Source organism: Phoxinus phoxinus (assembly GCF_949152265.1).
Source record: "Phoxinus phoxinus genome assembly, chromosome: 16".
Lineage (NCBI taxonomy): Eukaryota > Metazoa > Chordata > Actinopteri > Cypriniformes > Leuciscidae > Phoxinus > Phoxinus phoxinus.
In genome coordinates, this window is record NC_136891.1 from 24,395,621 (window position 1) to 24,411,794 (window position 16,174).

The 16,174-nt window shown below is 38.3% G+C and overlaps 1 protein-coding gene across 1 annotated transcript in view; it reads left to right on the top strand.

The window, feature by feature from the left end:
• The window catches only part of dab1a (DAB adaptor protein 1a), a 410,132-nt gene that overhangs the window by 38,023 nt on the left and 355,935 nt on the right, over nt 1-16,174 (top strand). The window contains exon 2 of the mRNA XM_079584679.1: nt 2,823-2,929. The gene's annotated coding sequence lies outside the window, so the exon portion shown is untranslated. The remainder of the gene's footprint in view (nt 1-2,822; nt 2,930-16,174) is intronic.

Here is a 16,174-nt window from a genome sequence, read left to right on the forward strand (position 1 = left end):
ACCCTAATTATTCTATACTTTTGACCGATTATATATTAGATAAAAGTTCCAGCGGGTCCAGGAGAGTAATTAGTCCAGGAACACAAAGCTAACACCAGAGCCAATATGGTCTAAAGCCACAGCCAAATGCACACTCACTCCAGGAGGTGTGTGTGGTTTCTCTCATTCCTCACTTATTATGGACGCATACACACCTTACGAAGCCTTTTTCAATTACCCAGCTCTGTCATTCTTTTTGCCTGCTGTAATTAATGAGCTTTTATGAATCCCAATCTGATCTCAGATCGGGTCTGGACATATTTGATAAGCAAAATGGAATCTGTGAAAGGCCATGCTGAATGGAAATGTAATTACCTCAGGGTCTGGGCATACGTGAGCAGCCAGTCTGCGCACCCCTCCTTCCAAACTCAGGTTAAACGTGCTCATCATCCTCCACTAATAAAGCACCGGACGCTGCGGCGCTTGAGCGATTTGTTTTGGCAGGTTCCAGATGCGTGCTTCTCTCTTATTTGCCTTGGTTAAGAGTCCCTAAAACAGCAATCGTTTAATCAGGCTAATGTTCCAGCTCGATAGGTCTAATGAACTTCAACTGGGTTCTGCCATCTGAAACGTTTTTCTTTTGCTCGCTTGCTTTAAGACACAGATTCCTTCACGTTTTGATGAGCATGGTGTGAATATCCCACCCTGTCAACACCCTCTCCTGCTCTTTGGTTCGGAAAAACAATTTAATGTAGTAAAATGAGTTCATAGTCTAGCAAATGCAAATTTATGCTAGCATTCACCCGTAAAACACCCATTGCCAGTCAAGATGTTTTCCTGAGCCAGTATTTTACATGTATTTTACACAAACAAAAGAAAGTTAACATGAATATATACCATAGCCTGATCAAATTAAGACACTTTTGCTTTCTTGTTGTTCTTTTGAGGTAAATCCTGGGGATTCTTGTCTTTTATATGAGGGATTTTAATTATTTTGCATAGTAATTCAGCCAACTGAATTAACTTTTTTCACCTTTAAAAAGGTCTACTTTTGCCCCCCAAAGACATGATCTGGATTTCAATTGGTATCATATGTGATAGTACCTCCAGAAACGTCTACTGTAGGTTTACTTATGAAATCCCAGTTACCTGAGAAAAGGAACGAGGCGCAGCATCAGTTGCTGAAGCAATGGGGAAGTGCCCTCGCGGAACCCGGTGTCTGAGGCGCGTGTACAAACATGCCATACAATGGCCGACGCAGTGCGATGATGTTTCAAGGTCAAGGTAAGAAGGGCGGCTGAGAAGAGCACGTCTGAAGGAAGCACGCAGGCATGCCCAAAGCTTAGCAGGCGGCGCAGTGTCTTGTTTCCTTTCTCTGGGAACCTAGACAATCCCTTTCAAGGAAACTTCTACGCTGTGCCAGCTGCTGACACTATGGGGACTCCATACCATGCTGACCAAAGCCTGCTTGTTGTGCTCAAACTAACAATCTAACCACTAAAACTCAGAGGCCTCAGCCCTGAGCCATTAGCATGTCAGCGGGCGAGCGGGCCTTGCAACGTATTAAAAGCAGTTAGACAAAGCCTCAGCTAAGTCGATGACCCCCAACGAACAACAATAGGAACAAAACGGTCTGCTATAGTAAGCATTTTAGCTCACTCTTCGGGTAAGGAGTGGGACGAACCTACTAAAGGCCAATTTATACTTCTGCATCGGGTGCGCGCAGTAGGTACGGTGTAGCATACGCATAGACGTGTACCATACGCCGTACCCTTCGCCGTACCCTGACGCGCACCTCCTCAAAAATGTAACTACACGTCGCGACGACGCGGACCGCAAGATCTGTGATTGGTCGGCTTGGTAGCATTGCGTTTCCTCCTACGCATTTCCGGCGTGTTCTTCTGCACCGCCCGCCATTTTTTAAATTCAGACAGTAATTTCACTAAAATTTACTGTTTTTCCAACTCGATAAGCTCCAGCTCCAACATGATCCGCTCTCTTTCAGTCGCCATTGCTTATAGTAGCCAAATCAAAACAGCCACGAGGAATCTATACACAGTGGAACATTAAAACCCGCCCCCGCCAACTAGCTTTCGGCGGTGTAACTGCAGAGCTACGCAGACATAAACGCAGAAGTATAAATGCTCACGACGACGTCGCCTATGACGTACACTACGGCGTACACCCGACGTAGAAGTATAAATCAGCCTTAAGAGCCACACGAGCCAGGCTCCCATACTTTAAATTCCCTCTAAAAACAGCCTCTTGTACCCCAACACCCCCTTCAGAGGAAACAGTAGGGGAGAGGGGAGTCTTGAAGAAAGGAAGGAGGAAAAGAATGAAAAAAATCCCTCAACCACTCTCCTATTTTTTATCACCCAGATCTATGTGTGAAGGTGGTTCCTCAGAAGGAGAGCTACTGTAGCTTTAGCCACACTCGCCCTTTGCTCTTCATATATTGGGTGCTTCTCATATCTATTTGTGGATCCTTGTTTCCTTTTCTCGCTTCCTTTCCTCATGTCTCAGCACCCCCCCCCCCCCCCCAATAAATAAGCAGTTGCAGTGAATGTTCATACATGACTATGAAAATTCTGATTATTACAGGAATACACCAAATAAAAGGTTTTATTCAGATTTCTAGTAACCTGAATATTGGCTTAATCTGGTTAAAGAATTTACACGGCACTTAATTCATAATCAATAAATTACTAAATTCTGATTGATATCAGAATGTTTATGTTCATGTGTTATGTATACACAGTCAACATCTTATAGGGAGTGAATAAATTACAGCAGAGCATGTCAAAGCACCTGAGTCATGTTTAATCCATATTTCCCACCAGAAATTCCCTCAACCAGCTCGAAGAAGCACTCTCTGGACCAGACAAATGGTATTTCTGGGAATCCCAGGAGGAGTAAAATCATGCATCATGGATACAACTGGGATGAGGTAGGGCGAAGTGGATGAGACTGGATGGAGAAGCCATTGAAAAAAATAAAAATAAAGAGTGGTGCTGCTATTCGACAGAATAAGGTACTGTAGAACGGAGTGAAGGCAGGAGTAATGTGGCCTGGTGTGTGTGTGTGCAGAGAGGGGCGTGTGTGTGTGTGTGTGTGAGAGTCTGATGCTGCTGTTCCTGCAGTAGTCCTGTAGTCACCCTCATTGAGCTGGTGAGCCGGTCGGCTGCTGCTGTTGCTGATACTGCTGCAGGAGAGGATTCCTATCTGATGCTGGGATAGTCACATATACTACATCAGAGCGAAGGCAGGCAGAGGTTTCCGCTAACCTTCCTGGGTCCCGTTGATACCCCGCATTGTTTTTACGAGGAAAGAGGAGGAAAGAGACTCTTCAGGTGTGAAAGGAACTCTGAGAGAGGAGGCGTGCTTGGCTGGGCTGCACTATAGGGGGCGAAGGTAGGGGATCTTTCCTTTAGGGGGGTCACAGGGCATATGACACTGTGTGTATTTGTGAAAGATATGGAACAGTGTGTATAAAATGCAGGTGTTGCTTGAGTTTATGTATGGCGGTAAGATACAATCTAAGAGATTGCATTAACTTGATCTGTGTGGTTACACTGCAGGCACTGTGTCAGGGCTTTTAGCTCAGTGGGTGCACAAGGTTCAGTGTGTGTGTGTGTGTGTGTGTGCTCGTGTGAGTCAGGTTTTGCCTACATTTGAGGATCATAGATAGAAAAACCTGAAATAAACTACACTGTGTGACCAGCCAAAAGTCCCAACGGCGGCTAATTTAGTTTAACTAAATTTTAGTTAAATTTAGCACATAGTACCCATTTAGTAAAGTGTACTTATACTTAAAACTTATACTTACACTTAAACTAATAATTATAATAACAATAATTAAATATATTAAAATGATGTATATTCATTTATTAGTATAATAATAATCACAACAACAATAATAATAATAATTATTATTATTTTTATACAGTAAATAATAAACAAATAAAACAAATAATAATAGTAACTTAAAACATAATACAAATAAAAATGTAAATAATAATAATAACAGTAATAATATATTATTTGTATTATTATAATACAGTACAACACTCTTTAATAATAGAAACAATTACAATATCAATGTTATTATTTAGGAAAACACACTTTAATACTAATACTAAATATTTATAACTAATTTGATTAATAACTTCATATATATTATATTTTAATTACATTTACAGTTAAATGTATGATTATTATATTAATATTATCAGTATTAGTAGCATACAGTAAAACACAATCTTTAATTATTATTATTAATGTTATTATTAGTAGTAGTAGTGTAAATTAACACACACTTTTATTATTATTATTATACAGTAAAACACACTATTTAATAATTATACATTTTTATAAATTTGATTTATTTTATATTCCATTTTAATTACATTTACAGTTATATTTATTGTTATTATTATTATTATCATCATCATCATCATTATTATTATTAGTAGTACTAGTAATACACTCTTTATTAATAATTATAGTATGCGTTTTCTAAATAGTTTTAATACATTTAATTACATAATCATTTATTTTGTTATTTGTATCATTATTGTATTATATTATACATTAAAACAACAACAGCAATAACAACAACAACAACAACAACATTGAAAGTGTGCTTTTTTCTGTTCATGTAAGTGGATGGGAGATTTTACAGGGCTTTTATGATTAAAACTGGTCCTTTTCAACCAAAAGTAGTCATTAGGGCCCGAGCACCAATGCTGTGAGAACCCTCTTAGAATTGCTCCGTTTATTATTAGGTGTTCAAGCACGAAGTGCTGAAAACCTATTGTAATTGTACCGATTTTTATTATTATTATTATTATTATTCTCCTGTAAAACGCATCGTGCAGCCCAAACCGTAAGTGCTAGAGACTTGAAACTTTGCCACAAGGTAGTACAAAAATCGAGGAGAGGTTATCAAATTATGAGCCCGATTGGCCTATAGGTGGCGCTATAGCAATCAATTGCGCGAAACTGGTCATAACTCCTAGACCGCATGTCATAGACTCAAGTGTCTTATATCATTGGAAAGCTGACCACCTGACGTAAAAAATGTATATCTCCGATTTCATTTCCGCCATGATAGATTTTCCGCCATTTTGAATTTTGTCAAAAATCTACTTTTGCAAAGTAGTCCCTGGTTTTTTGCCCGCTCGGAACCAAACCAGTGCAGAAATGTTCTCTGGAGTCTGAAGATCAATAATGATCGAAAAAAAGTTGAAATTTCGATTCACGGTCGCTAGGAGGCGCAAAATTAACGTTGTGGGAGGAGCCTATTTGACTAAAATGCCTATAACTCGAGAACTAAATGAGATAGCTTCACCAAACTTGGTACACATGTGTAGGAGGTCAATCTGAAGTCACGATAAAAAAACCGAGTCGATTGGCCACATGGTGGCGCTATAACACAGAAAAAAACATATAAAGACCTGACCGTTTGTCCGATTGACTTAAAATTTGGTATGCAGTGTCTTGGCCCAAGGCCCCATGTATGTGTAAAAGGATATTGGCGTATCTCAAAAAATATGGCCGCCATTGGCCAATGAAGTTGAATCACCTATTAGACAAGGTTAACGGAGGCCAATCAGAACGAAACTCGGTGGGCGTGTTCAACTCATGGCCCCAGAGGTCTGTAAGAGTTTTGAAAGAAATCGGACACTAGTTGGCGCTAACGAGTTTTAAGGCTCTGTAATCACGTGGTGTTACAAATATCGTCACAATATGCATATCATTTGATAGATCTCCTCATGGTAAACATATTTGCCTCAAGAACCACTGCTGTCAATCAAACCGTTTATTAAATATTCACGAATATGTTAAAAACCTACTTTTGCGAACTAGTCCCTGGTTTTTTGCCCAATCAGAACCAAACCAGTCTAGGACAATTCTCTGGACTCTCTAGATCAATAATTATCGAAAAAAGTTCAACTTTTGCAATTTTCATATGAGTATAACGAGTCATTTAGAAAATGGGCGTGGCAAAATACACTCAAAAGCCTATAAATCCTAAACAAAAACTCAAAACTTCCCAGAAATTGCTAGGCCTATGTGTCATAACATGCTGAAGAAGCACGCCGAGTTTCATGGAGATCGGACCATATGTGGCGCTATAACTGTTAAAAAGCTTTGAAAACCATGTATTCCCTAAGGTGACTTGCCTGTATTGGCTGTAAATGGTATTTTCCATCTCTGTAATCACGTGGTGTTAAAAACATCCACATAATATGCATATATTTTGATAGATCTCCTCATACTGAACAACTTTGCCTCAAGAACCACTACTGTCAATAAAATTGTTCATTAAATATTTGCTATTATGTTAAAAACCTATTTTTGCAAACTAGTCATATTGACATAAGTGGTTTAATACTGCCCCCTTCTGGTCACTTGGTCATACTACTCACTAATATTATTCTATAATTCATATTTAGACTTTATAAAATCACTATTTTAACATTTACAATCACATTTTGACAAAATTCATCTATTGGAGTATTACTATTGACAATTGTATTACACAGAGAAATGGGAATTGTTAAAGTGAAAGTGAAACGGAGGCCGCCATTTAGGCCACGCCCCCCGCAGTACAAATTCACTCATAACTCGAAAACGGAAAGTCGTTGCGCGCTTAAATTTTGATGGTAAGGTCCTCTCCATGCTCTTAATCGAAATCTATTGTCGCGGAGCTCAGGAACGCCCCCCCCGCGAATGTCGAATTCGCGAGACCTCCGAATTTGAACGGCTGTAACTCCCGAACCAGACCACCCCGATCCTTGTGGAATAGCTTGATGGAAAGGGCCCGTCCCCGCCTAGCTTCGATTCGATTTTGGTGCGATTTGGCCCGGGCATTCCCGAGATATAAGCCAAAAAAGGATTGCATTTGAACGGGAATAACTCCCGGCCCCAATCACCCACCAACACCAGGATGGTCTCATTACACAGGGCCCCTCGAGCACTATCTAAGCTCCGAGTTTCAGATTTTTTCGCCTTCTCGTTCCCGAAATATAAGTGAAAAACCAAATTTCCATTCATTCATTCACTTCAACCTGAAGATGGAGGCTGCAATAACACTGTCGTCCACTAGAGAGAGCAGCAGGATTATATTTGTAATCTTTTTATCAGCTTTCAGCATTGACTAACAAACAAATGCTTAAAGCTATATCTTTGTTATTTTGATGGACGTGTAATGTGTGTAAGCATGCATAATGGAGTTAACATGGAAAAACTGGTTTGGTTTAGTGCAAAACACTGGTAAAAATCAAGACTTGTAAAAGTACATGTTAAAAGACTATTAATAAGTAGAATGTCCAGCAGAGGGCAGTAGAAGACCACTTATTGGCTCACTTTCATTTTACATGTATATATTTAGACACTAAAAAATCCCTTACATAACGATTACTATTATAACACAATCATATTTTGTCAGAGTTTATCACTTAATTTGTTCTGATGCTTCACATAATTGCTAGCAACATGGTAAATCATGGTAAATAACGCTAGAAACATGGTAAATCACAGTAAATAGGGTAAATCATGCTAGAATTTGGTGTATCATGGTTAATCATCCTGTAACATGGTAAATCATCCTGTAACATGGTAAATCAAGGTAAACAAAGATAAATCATGGTAAACTATGGTAAATCATGCTAGAATCATATTAAATCAAACTAGAATGTATTCAATTGTTGTAAATCATGCTAGAACAAGGCAAATCATGGTGAATCATACTAGAACTTGGTATATCATGGAAAACTATTTTAAATCATACTGGAACATGGTAAGTCATGGTGAATCATACTAGAACATAGTAAATCATTATAAATCATCATAGAACATGGTAAATCATGGTAAACTTTGATAAATCATGGTAAACTATGGTAAATCATGCTAAATGTATGGTAAATTGTAAATCATGGTAAATGGACTTTTCTATCTATTTATGTCAGTGTTTAAAAGCTTCCTAAATACAACTTAATGTCTTAAATGCTTTAATGTGCTCAAAGGCCTTAAAGGCTTGAACACCGACAAATGCTGCTTGCAGCTTTAATTATTATTATTATTATATTGATATTTGATATGGTCATTTGATATCAAGTGTTCAATAGAGAGTCATGGTATAAATCATTACAGGATGTTACAGTGTTTGGCTATGTGTATTTGTCCTTGCATATTTTGGAAAGATACAGCATGTGTGCAGTTGTGTATATGACAAAAGATGTCCGCGTGGAAGTTAAAGATTGTCCATGCATGTTATTAAGCATCAAAATGTACGTAAGACTCACAAACATGCACAAAATGCTTAGACCAACAGTGTACACATACATAGCTGAATATCTCTCTCTCTATCACTATCTCTCCCAGTTTAATGGAAGACAGATGGGTTGTTGGGTAATGAGAGCGAGGTTATGAATCTGAAATGCAAAAAGCAATTAGGATACACAAGGTCAAAAAAAGTTAGCTCTAACAGTTGTTCCATCTGCCGCGAGGTAGTGCTGAGGTGCCTTGCGCAAAAATGCCCTCCCGCATGTGTGTAATGGCATCGCTCCCAGCTGATTGATTCCTCTTACATGCTTTGTTGAAATGGGACATGGTTGGCTACACTCAACATGGTTTTTGTATCAGTGTGTGTCTCAGACACATCAATTAGTTTGTGTTGCAGCTAGCCCTGCTGTCTGTCAGCTAATGTAGCAGTTACTGTGCGCCACAAAACCCCAATACAAATACACACATAACACGATTCATGAAGACAGATTGTAAATATTCAGAGGCGAACTTGCGTCGAATATCCTCCACAAGGTCACGAGTGGAGTCGAGGGGGAGGAAACGACAATGCAGCTTGACTATGCAGGGGAAGAGAAACTAATTAAAGTGTGCAAAGTGTTACGTGGACAATCTTGTGTGTTTGCTCTGCCGATGATATATTCTCATGCACAGAATCTTTTTTACATCGTCAAGGCGACCACATTTCAAGTTGACATCTCAATGAGTCAGCAGAAACCAATCCCTTGGACCCAAACAACATGGTTGTCAATCTCTCCACAGTACAGCATGACTGCAGGAGCCTTTCGACGGCTGACATTTAGCTGAATTTGGCCACAAAGTGCACTGTAATAACTGATTTAAGTTCTTTGTGCAGTATTAGTGTAGCATTTTTCCACAGTCGGTTTTGTATTTTCAAATGGTGTTGAGATGAACGTATAGTAGTTGGTTGGTTGGTTAGGGCTGTGTATTTATACTTATTCAATTGGTTAAGATTCACAAGCTCATTTCAATTTGATTCTAATTTTAGTATAATTTGATTTTGATTTATTTGTGTGCATTTCAGATTCCATTTTGTTCACAAATGAAAGCATTTATCTATCTGCTAATGCTATACATTGTACAGGGCAGTGTTGGAGACTGATTTAAACTGGTAACTCATCTGGTCGCTGGTTCTGCTATACATTTTTGATTCACCGTGTAGCAAATTAACTCAAAAGGGAATGAATAATATATATTATTACATATTTGGATCAGTAAATAGAATTAACTTGATGTAGCTGAATTCATATTACAATAAATTTATCTGTTCGTCCAGCGAACACTCAGTATGTCAGAAAGGATATTTTCTGTGGCCACAGAAAAATAACTCTTTCTTAGCATGTAGCTGTGATCACATCGGTAAAGGGACATTGATTTACAAGCAGACCGGAATCAAAACTCACATGACTGTGCACAAAAGATTTATTTTGACTAAATCACGAACACAACTCAACTAAACAGTCCTATACACACAATCACGCAAACATGGGTAAAATGGAAAGTGAAAGTGAATGAAACCGGAAACAGTAACAGGGGAATGAAGCTATGTAAAAGAGTCATTTAACCATCTGAACAGAACCATAAGTCTCATGACGTTCAGGTGTATTGTAAGCTGTATTTTGATGCTTGCTAGTCTGTGTTCAGATTCAGAGCTACATAAGAAACTGACTAAGCGCATTTGGCTGAGGTCTTGGGTGGGACAACGCTGCCATGATGGTCTTCTACCGCAACTCTGCTTTGAGACTTCACTTCACTTCACTATCTTCATTTCTTGGGCTTTGTGGAGCATTATATACATTAATACATTTCATCTGTATTTGCCTGAGAAAACTGACACAGGTTTCACAATTTGATTTAAATTTACAAGCTCTTGATTTTATTCAATATTGATTCAATTTGGATGTACATCAGGCACAGTACATGTATTTTTTTCTTAAAGGGCACCTATTATGGAATTTTGAAATTTACCTTTCATGTAGTGTGTAACATAGATCTAAGTGAACAAAAACATCCTGCAAAGTTTGAAATATGAAAGTGCACCGTATATAAAGTTATTGTCTTTCAAAAGTAAGAGTCGACTCTGAGTCATTTTTATGAATCGTTAGAAGACCGAAGCTTTTTCTCTGACTAGATGACGTCAACTTGTCAAGTTATTTGAATACGATACGCCCACTTATTGCGCTCCAAGGCCAGGGAAAACATCAGGGCGACGAGACGCTGTGTTCTGAAGTGCGACTCAAAAGCAAACTTTTTTCATCTGCCCAAGGAGGAGCATTTGAAGACTAAGTGGCTACAATTCATATATACAACTATACCACAGAAGTATAGTCCGAGCCTTGTGCTTTGCTCGCGCCATTTTCAAGACGATTGCTTTACCAACTTAAATGCAATCAAACTTGGATTCGCGAGCCGGCTGATATTGAAGGAAGGTTCAGTTCTAAGTGTATTTGCATCAGCTTCCTCCTCCGTATCACAACCTGTGGGTGTTATTAATAATTGTTGCTTTTATGTTTTATGTAGCATGCTTAATAATTATTTTGTCTGTTGTGTAAGCACCGTTTAGCTTCTAGGTCTTCAATGGCAATTGTATTGAGATATGTGAAGTGTTTGTTGTTGTTTTCGGAGTTGTCTTAAAGAATAGAGTAATACCTCGTAGTAACGTAACTAAATTTTATTATTTTTATTTTTGTAAAAACGTTATATTTATGCATCGGGCTAACGCAAACAAAGACTGATTGTGCTTTTACAATATGAACTCTGGGCTATGCTCGCTAACATAACATTACATGCTTTATCTTATTTTTAGTTTTTTACTACAAACTACAAAGCAGTGGACTATAATAATTATTATAACACAATTGAATTGATAAAAGCATCATTGTACTCCGTGTTAAACAATAAGTATTATCTATGTAAACACTGCTGGGTCATCTGACCAATCACAGATTAGCGTCACGCAAAGGAGGGGTTTGAAAAATGAGTCGTTGAACGATTCATTTGGGAGTCGGTGAGCAAATCAGGTAAAAATAAATGCATATTATACGACAACAAAAGTGTTTTTTGTCATTGCATGCATGTAAAACTGTTGTTGGGGACTCCCTAAACAACATTAGGAACATTTTAAATGTCATAATAAGTGCCCTTTAAGAAACCCCATCCCCCTTCTAAACTAATGCTGTAAACTACACTGAGAACCCTGTAAGTTGGTATGATAATATAAAATATAATAAATAACAGAATCCAAACTATTAAATTGCTATTTATTTTTAGATTAGTACACTGCTGAAAGTGTATATTGAAAAAAACAAAAAATACACTAATTGAAAGAAAAATTCAGGTAATTGAATAGTCATAAGCTAGATTTGAAGCTAGCACACTATTGCATTTCACAACTACAGAGGAAAATAGTCTTTTTTTAACCAATTTGTGGCTAATGGATGTTAAAGTATAGAAGTATTTTTTAGATTTGCAGGATGTTTTGGCTTCAGTGAACAAGTACATCCTCAATGCTATAGCTACGGCTATGCATAGCTAAGTGGATATGCACTTTCAAAATGGCCAAAACCAATGGATGAATGCATGAAATCAAATTATGTCCAGCCACAACCAGCCAGACCAGAATCAAATTTTCTGGTTTGAACCTCTCACAAATCTCTTTCAATCATTAAATGGCCTGTGAGCCGTGGAATGGCTATCCATTTCCTGAGTTTTAAATGTTTTCCTCCCCTAAGATACACACACTCACACCGGGCTTTAGTAAGTGTGTGTGTGTGTGTGTGTGTGTGTGAGTAAAAGCTTTCTCTGTGATAGATTTTGTCTCCCACCAGGTCATTATGTGAGTGGTCCTTTGCATGTTTTCTGCCAGGCATTGTTCAAAACCGAAAGCACTCAATCCAATATGGCTACCCACTTTTTGTCTCAAGGGATTTTAAAATATATTTGATAGAGCTACAAGCATGTCTGTCCATACTGTATGTCCGTTCCACAAACAACAGATGTCGTTTCCCTTTCTTTTCATTCACTGCCCTTCCTTCCTTCATTGTTCTTTCCTCCTATCCCAAGGCCAGACTTTAAACACATGCTCGGTAATGACAGATAGTGTGTGAAGGAGTACACGAGAGGAAGCAAAAGAAGGAAACCACATTTCTTCATCAGCGATTAGCATTGACAGTCTCTCTAGGCTTGTACTAATGAAGTCGCATTTATCTCTGGCCTGTCTAGATTCCATTAGCCTATGTCTAATTGTGTTAACTCTCAGTCTGGCCTTAAGTGGGCCACTGTGGCCTTATGTGTATGTAAGACTGTGAGCCTGTCTGTCTGTCTGTCTGTCTGTCAGCGTCTATCGTTTCATTCATGTCTGTTTGTATATCATTATACTATGTAGTACTTTACATGTGCTTTAGAATGTTAATCAGCACATCAAAATAAGCACACTTCTTTAAAGCAAAACAAAAGATAATTAAAACATTATTTACTTAAAGTAAAACTTTTAATTTAAAATTATTTTACGAGTACTTAAAGGGATGATTTGGAGTAATTTCAACCTAGGGTCCTTTGCACCATGACCTCGAGTTTTTCCCTTGGTCGAACATTATTAAAGTTAGAGCTTATTTAGAGATATCAGCCGAATGGCTTAGTGCAGGAGCTAATGGATCCGAATGTTGTATCTCGTAAATTACCCCACTAATAATAACCGTAATGGTACCAAACTTCTACAGTAGTACAAATAGGTTCTGTACTCATAAAATGAGGAATTGGAAAGTAGGGGTGGGGGAAAAAATCGATTCTTAGATGCATCGCGATGCGGACGTGGACGATTCTGAATCGATTCAAAAATGCCAAAAATCGATTTTCAAAAAAAAAAAAAAAAAATTTTTTTGTTTTGAAAATCGATAACAACGGATTATTGACGGAACGCAAAAGACGGAACTCTGAAGCGTGGAAACAATATTGTCAAAGCTTCCACCCGGCTCGGAAAGGGCAAAGCACATTACACAATCAATCGCAACTTTTATTGCCAAGGATTTGCGTCCAGTCGTTGAGAACCAGGGCTTTCGCGCTATGTTGCACACTTTGGAGCCGAGATACAACGTCCCATCTCGGAGATATTTTACAGACACAGCGATCCCCACACTCTACAACAAGACCAAAACCGAAGTCATGGAATCACTGAAGAAAGCGGGTAGGATAGCCTGTAACATGTGATGCGTGGATATCCGTATTTTATGTTAATAGAGATTCAGAATATGTTGAAGTTTGTTATACTTTGTTATTTTTGTGATTTTTACTGTAGTGAATTTACTGTTGTGAAATGGAAAATCAATAATCGCTAATCGAGAATCGTTAATAATCGAAAATCGACGGTAATCGAATCGGGACTTCAATAATCGTAATCGAATCGAATTGGGAAATCAGACAGATTAACCACCCCTATTGGAAAGTTTGTAAGTACATCAGGAGTTAATTTAAGTAACACTTGCCTACCGCTAACCCGGACGTCGAGGTCACTTCCGTGATTTGGTAAAAGCCCTGGCAGAAAGCGATGCATAAGGATGTAATGTAACGACGCCCATTTCCAGGAATGCACTAATATTTTGTTGGTAGTACTAGTTTGCAACAATTATTAGTTAACACAAAGTTGTCAACACTTCGGGAAAAATAATAAAACATTTTGGATATACCAAAAAACTTTTTCAGCAATACCGGCCGGGTGATCTCGCAAGACTTTTACCGGCTTTTCCCAAATAAATGACCATGACATCCGGGTTAGCGGTTGCAGCAGCCAAGTAAAAAAAAAAAAAAACTCCTGATGTACTTACAAACTTTCCAATGCCTCGTTTTATGAGTACAGAACCTATTTGGGCATTATTAGTGTGGTAATTTACGAGATACAACCTGGGATCCATTAGCTCCTGCACTAAGCCATTCGGCTGATATCTCTAAATAAGCTCTAACTTTAATAATGTTCGACCAAGGGACCAAGGTTTGACTCGAGGTCATGGTGCAAAGGACCCTAGGTTGAAATTACTCCGAACCATCCCTTTAAGTGTGTTAAGAAACAGTCATGAAAGAGTTATCTTTATATACTGTACACTTTAAGTGGCCTTTTTTTAAATGAATATATTATCTGCAAGTACAGATTGTAGAAAATTTTGTTTTTACAATTTGAAGTACCTACACTACAAGGGCACATTCTATCAATTAAGTGTACTTCTTTTTCACAAGGGTCTGTCATTTTGGAATCTCTCAGATGGAAATGAACAGGAATCTTGGCTAAAATATAGCCCTTTTCTATACTGTATATAGGCTCATCTCTCTCATATGTAGTTCCTTCTCCTCTATAGTTTCTCCCTCTTACTCTGCCTCTTGATATTATACTTGTATTATTGCATTGTCTCATTTACTCATTGGAATAGGATGCAAGGACACTCACTTCTTCCACCCTCTACGCCCCCTTCACTAGCCTGGGTTTTAGCAGGCCTCCCCAGCCCTTGCCTTCGCCTCGTCTCTTTCCGTGCTCAGATGTTAATTACCTGATTGAAGTCATCACCTCTCTATTCTCTTGCTTCACTATCATCTGCAGTGAAACACCAGATAACTGGATGTCCTTCCAGAGCACCTGAAGGGCAGCCATGACCACTGACTTTAGTTGCGTATCTCCACAGCGTTTCCACGGTTTTCCACGAACACAATGTGACACTTCCCAATGTCACACAGCACTATGCATCAGAGTTGAGTAAGGCTTAATTTTCCAGAGGGATATTTGGACAGGTGCCACTATCCTCATTGTGTAAATCACACAGAAACAGGTAAGACACATGATAGATGCTCTCTTGAATTTTGGTGACTCACTTGAGAAATCTGAGGTGCACAACAAGAGCTCCTTGGAATGCTTCACATAAGCCCTAGGCAAAGATTAGTGTGTAAGAGATGATGAGAGCTGAAATAGGTGGCGATGGTGTGTGTGCAGTGTGTGAAATTGGAAATGGGTGGCTAGGGTTGTCAATCTCCACATGTCTCTCCACTCTCGCTAATTTGCTTTTGTCTGCGTCATTCTAGCCACTGAACATGGTATGAAATGTCAATAAGTGTGAATGTGAAATCCATGTACAGCAGGAAATGGTGCCATTCTTACCACGTTGAGACATTATAACAATATGAGTTGTTCCACAGGAGGAAAATATGCTGAGGAAAAATAACCATTCAGGGTGAAATGTGTAGTTTTGTTGGTGAAGGCATTGTGTAAGACTGTGTGGAGGAAAATTGGGAAAATGTGCCTGTGGCTCCATTTCTGCAAAATTATATTATGTTGCTTCTTGCATGTTAAATGGACAGTGAGTGGCGCTGAAAGTGAGATCAGTTGTATCAAAAACAGATTTTTTTTTTTTTTTTTTTTACATTAGTTGTACGTTTCATGGCTGTGCAGTAATGCAATTTTCATTGAATGGTCCCAAAAAAAGTTAGTCTGCATGAAATGTTAAGACTTTTCATTTCCTATTGTGACATATGTGAACAAGAAAACATGTTGTGCGATACATTTTTTTACTCATCAGAGAAGAGCAGAAATTAATAAAAAAAGATGTGTATTGATAAATCACTTATAATAAATATTACAATATTACATAAAAAACAAGTATTGTCAATTTTAATTTCATGGTGACTTAAATGTTCTATCGCTTGAACATAACATACCACCCAGGAAGCTCACAGAAAAGAGGGGTTTAGAGAGACTGAAACTTAGAACGAACCGTTTTCAGACTCTGTGCAATGTGTATTATGAGAAAATAGTTTTTGACCTTGGATGCACGTAAACCTTTTGTAGGAGACCTCCAAAACAAAATTACGAATCTTTAAAATTATTATT